The following is a 6,182-nucleotide window of genomic DNA, read 5'->3' on the forward strand; positions in this document are numbered from 1 at the left end:
ACCCTAGCTAGAATGCCCACCCCCTCCTCAATTCCCCATTTCCCTATTTTAATTTTAATTTTAATTTTTAAAAATATTAATGAATAAATAATAAAATTTAAATAATAACAAATATTAAAATATTTATACAAATATACTATGAAACTTTCGGGTTTAATTAACTAGTTGTAATCTTGATTGCTATTTAATCAAGTCTTATTCAAAAGGTTTTGGCCCAAAATTTTTGTTTCAAAGTTTTATCTAATAAAACAAAAACTAAAGTAAAAGGTAAAGCTATAATATCCAAATTTTACTTTTATTTAAATTTTTTATTTTAATAGATTAAATCAAATTTAAAATCTAAAAATATATCAGTTATTTAGGAGTTATTCAGGGATCGGAGATCCTAAAAATTTTTTTATTATTATTCGAGAAGGGATGAAAATAAGGTGGAGATATATGCATAATATCATGGATGAGTACGTGAATATCAGTCCCCTCCCCTCCTCTCACCTCTCCTTTGGCATCCTTGTCCAGCGCAAGTTTTAAAATAACGCTCAAGTCTATAAATTTGAGTAGGGAATAAGAAATTGAAAAAAGGTTAGTTTGGGACCACAAATGCCGTGTTTTTCAGGAATTTAGAGAAAACTACATAATTTCGAAAATTCAATGGGCACTGAAAAAATTATTACCTATAAATTGAATTTGCCAGCATTTTATTTTAATTATTATTACCAGCATACTCATCGTTGCTTTTAAAGGATGGAAGCAATGCTGCCATATTAATTCTTTAACAATTCATTCGTTAACAATAACCGACCTACCCTCATGTGTTGTTGGGAGCCCTCAAATCGAAAAATGACGCAGGAAATGATTGTCAGTATAGAATTAGTTTTTGAGTTTATTTTAAGTTTTTTTTAATATAATGTTTTTTCTTTTTTTATTGTTAGTCAGATTTGTCGTATTTAAGTTCTTGTGCAGGGAGGTATTACTTGTTTGGATTAGAAGAAATAGTCCACAGCATAGGTTGTAATCTCAAATAATCAATTAATTAACTATCTTAATTTATAAACTCATTTCTTTTATATTTTTCTTCGTCGATCTTAAAATCTGTCATCTAGAATTGTTTACATCATTAGTCATTTGGTTGTTGACGTAAGGTGATTTTATCTGTCTATTAATTTGGACCTACGTTTATTAAAATAATGTAACGGAACGTGTTTCAGCAATAGACGAGGTTTCATTATTTTACTTCTGCCGTCCCATTTTCTGCTTCCGCTATCTCACTAATTATAATTTTACCTTTAGGAAACCTTTCAGCCTCTAACAAAGCAAAGTATGGACTGCAATGGAAACTTCCTCGAGCTGACTCATAAAATAGATGTGGCTCCAGATCGCTTTAAATCCATCTCAAACACCAGCCCTCTGGAGAAGACTATGGTATGGCCAACTTGTTTGTCGTTTGCAATAAAGAAACATAATTAATTTTTAACAGCCTTTCGAACTGGTAGCAATTGAAGATGGATATCCATCACTTTCAGTAATTAATAATTCAGCTGTTGTAGATTGGTGGGCCACGTTTGCAATTCGGATTGAACAATTTTTAAGTGGATTGAAAAATTATAACTTAAAAAGTACGACATTAAATTATTAATTAGGTCTTAATTAAATATTAATCATTATAATTTAAAAATTAAGTTGATTGGATTTATATTTTCATAATAAGAAATTTATTATATATTTATTATTTTTATTAAAATAATTATTTAAAAATTATATTTATAATATATTTTTATTTTTATTTTTATTTTTATTTTATAATTATATTTTTATTTTAACAACACCTATAAATTAAAAACAACAGTAACTCAGTACCAATCAGAGCCGTAGTACCATTGTCTACCCGAGGTATTAAAGGAAGAGCAACTACCTAAACCTAAATGGAAAAAAGTGAAATATGCCAAGAAAGCACTATGCCATCTCTCGTATTTATTGTTCAAATTCATGAAAATGGGTTAGAAATGGGCTATTTATAGCCAAATCAAGCGGTAAGCACTTGAGCAGTGTGTACTTGAGTCCACAGGTGTGTGATTACAATTTACAAGATCAAGCTGTATGCGCAGGTAAAGAGAGGTGTATGTGATTGGCGTGTGTGCGCATACAAATGAATCACACGAGATGTGCTTGTGGTGGAAATCCATTCAGCTTTCGCAGTACTCCTTATTCCTTAGATATCCATCACTTCATACGAATTGCAATTGAACAAAAATTCAATGGGACAAAATCCAAGCAAAAAAAAAAATACAATTTAATAAATCATAAAGTAGAGTTGGACGGGGTTCAAAATTGCCTCATTAAAAGTCTTTACTAATAAAACTCAATAGAAAAACTTGATCAAAGAAAAAAAAAAAAGAATACAACGCACATGTTTCATTTTAACTTTAAAAATTCTTTTATTATCTGATGAGCGCTCCCCCTTATGATAACATATATCACCTCAATAATTTATTCAAATGTCACATAGTCAATAATTTATTTTCAATGGTTGATGCAGGCAAATTTTTCATAAATTATCCTGTAAAATTATCATTAGAAATATTTCTCTTCAACAAACATATCTTACATGATTAGTTATATCACCTGCAAAAACAACAATGTCTAGAATTTTCATTAATTTATAGCAATAACGATATATGTCAAATTAATATCTTCAAATTGGCAGATAAATTCCTGCAAATAGATTTGTATATTAAAAAGCATTAATCAGATATGATACTTAATATCACAATAGGATCAAGAGAGTAAAATAGGGTATTCAAGGGTAGTTTATCCATTCTAAAAATCATTTTTTCAAAATTTATGGATAAAGATACCAATGAAACTCTGCTCGATTTGCAGCCCGCTACATTATTTATTTTCTCGAAACCATTTATTTCATTTTAAGCCATACGAAGGTCTTGTGCCACATGTAGAGCATTTGCCTCTATAGGACGCAGTGTCACTGTAGGGACACAAGTCTCATCAATGCCTTTTGCTCTAAAGGAGCAATTAATGCATCAACTGTCCCTGGATATTTTGCTTTTAAGGGAACAACAACTCGAATATTAATAATTAGATCGTGAAGTAGCAATTTCATGCATATACTTCACAGGATATATTATTGGGAAAAGGTCACAGAGACTCCCAATGTTTGAATAAAAGACATAAATTTTTTTAATATTTTAAAAAAGATACTTAGACCTCATTGGTTAACATTGGTTAACAGAAACTGTATCTTTTAACATAAATTATAATTTTAAAGTGTAATTACCATTATACCCTTATAACATATTAAAAAATAATTATTTATTATCTAATTTATCCCTATATTATTAATAAAATCTCCAATAAATTGAACAAATTAACAACTCTGTTCATCAAACAACCATAAACTAAAAAAAAAAAAAAATTATCGTAATCATTTATTTATATTCTTGCACATACATCACATATGCATCAAACATGCCGGAGAAGTTAATTTAGTAAAAAAAAATGAAAAATAAAGAGAAAAAATAGGTTTTAAGAGAATTGAACCCTAGATTCCACAAGCAAGAGCAGCAACCAAACGCGAGCACAAGCAGTAGCCAAACGCGAGATTCCACAAGCAAGAGCAGCAACCAAATGCGAGCACAAGCAGCAGCCAAACGCGAGCAGTTCCAACAGCCAAACGCGAGATTCCACAAGCAAGAGCAGCAACCAAACGTGAGCACAAGCAACAGCCAAACGCGAGCAGTTCCAGCAACCAAACGCGAGCAGTTCCAGCAGCTTCCTCGATCGTGAGCAGTTCCGGCAACCAGACGCGGTCTCGATCAACACACGAGCAGAAGTTCAAGCAACTTCCGGTAGCGCGAACAGTTCCAGCAACTTCCGGCAGCCCCAGCAGTTTTCGGCAAGGCAAACCGTGACTGTGTGTGTTAAAGGATTTGTCTAGAAGCTGTGTGTGTGTGTGGTTTGTTTGCGCGTGCCATGTGTGTGTGGGTTTTTAGTCAATTCACTTGTTATTAATCTGCAATTACGGTATTAACCTTGTAATGATTTAACGAAACAGTTTTTGTTAATCAATGGGAGTCTGAGTGTCTTTTTTGAAACATTAAGGAGTTTTATGTCCCTTATTCAAACGTTGGGGTCTCTGTATCCTTTTTCCTATATTATTTTGCTCTATAGAAGTAATAACTTAAGCAGTAATGTAATCAGGTCCTGAATGTGTAATTTCATGCATCTACTATCATAGGATCCTGATCAGTAATCTTTCCTTTCAAGGAATAAAAATCCAATAAACTAGCGTGTGGTAAACAATTCATCAGCTGCAATTCTAATAGATTGTTCAACAGGAACAAACACCTGGTTGGGTTCATTTTATAACTGGCGTACATGACTTAGGTGGCGTTTGTTTTTTTGTCTGAAATCTGAATAGACCTAAATTAGTCTGAATTCTGAATAGGTCTGAATGTCTGAATCTGAATATTACGTTTGTTTTTTCGTCTGAATCTCAGAAAATAAGTATTAAGTTGTTTATTTTTTTCAACTTAAAAAGCTGAAAATACGTACTTTTACATTTATATCCTTATTAAATTTGAATGTCAAATAAATAATATATTAAATACCATAATATTTTAACATTTATAAGTAAAACTATATTCAAGTGAATGCATAATTATTTTGGAATTTTAATATATAAAATATCATAAATTTTAAATTTTATCGTATATAATATAAGAAAGAAAAAATATGAATATTTTTATGTGGGGTAAATATCTATAGGTGAGTTTTGGGATAGACATGAAAATTAAATTATAAAACAGGGATATTTTTGACATTAGCAAGTAATTGACTTAATTCAGATTTCTACATTAAGTAAAAAGCCAAAAAAATTAGCTTATTTTATTAAGTCAAAATTATCTAAAAAGTCTCATTAAGTTATAAAAACAAACACCTTTAATTAACTTAATTAATTAAGTTAAGTCACTTTAAATCATTAAGTTAAAAAATAAACACCACCTTAGTTTCTCTGGATGCAACTGTAGGTGCATCATGAAAGTTGACACCTAAAATCATTAGGCAACTTTTTCTCGCTCCTAATGGAGGAAAAAATTATCTTATCATATAATAAAAAATTCTGGAAAATCTTATTATATAATATATTACTATATGTCAAACTTAATACAAAATAGATATAAATATAAAAACTTATAGAAATTAATAACTAGTTTTAATTGGCATCAATGTCTCTACCATGGTCAATGAATAAACCTAAAACATCCGGATGTGTGCTCTCACCAGGATCAACATAATTTGTCTCAACGGTCTTCCCTTTTCCTTTTAGGGATGCTTGATACCAGTCAACAAAATGTCTGGTGGATGATAAGATCTCCAAAAATGGCCTTCTGTCCCACACCTGTCACATATCTCTTTCTGTTCTTTTACTTGGGCTTGTCCTTCATCATCATTCTTTCACTTTTGATAAGTTCTATTGTAACCATCACGAGGTTGATAATAATTGTGACTATAACTATGATCACAATAAAAAAAAAAAAAAAAAAACTCATTTTGGATTATCACTAAGACTGTGTAAAATTGGATTCACTTCAGGTAGTAGCTTCGTATCAATTCAAACAATGGCTTCGTAAGAGCATAATCTGTTATTGAGGTCCATGGCTTCTAGATGAATTACTGAGGCACATAGCTTTTAGTTGAATTACTGACACATGGCTTCTAGCTGAATTACCAAGGCAGAATCCAAGATAAATTATTTTTATCAAAAATATTGAGGGCTTTCAATTCAGGCTTCATTGGATTTGCCATCTTCAATTATTCTTTAAAGGCTTCAAAATCTCAATATATGGCTTCAGTACGTGCAAGAATGTTCAAATTTATGGCTTCATATGAACGAGTTTTAATATTAAAGCTTTAAGGCTTCAATCTGAATATTGTACGCTTCAATTTTGATTCTGCACGCTTCAGTCTTGATTTACGCTTTAGTCTCGTATGCTTTGGTCTTTAATTTTAATATCAGTAACAGAAAATAAACAAAAATACTAATTAGCAAATGAAATAATAAAATGAGAAAATATAATACTTCCTGTAATATAACGATCTAGTGTTGATAACGTGTTGTAATATTGTTGGGTACAAGGAGCATTGAAGGAAGAACAATTAACTAAAGC

The sequence above is a fragment of the Citrus sinensis genome, chromosome 9, assembly GCF_022201045.2.
Source record: "Citrus sinensis cultivar Valencia sweet orange chromosome 9, DVS_A1.0, whole genome shotgun sequence".
NCBI classification, from domain to species: Eukaryota; Viridiplantae; Streptophyta; class Magnoliopsida; order Sapindales; family Rutaceae; genus Citrus; species Citrus sinensis.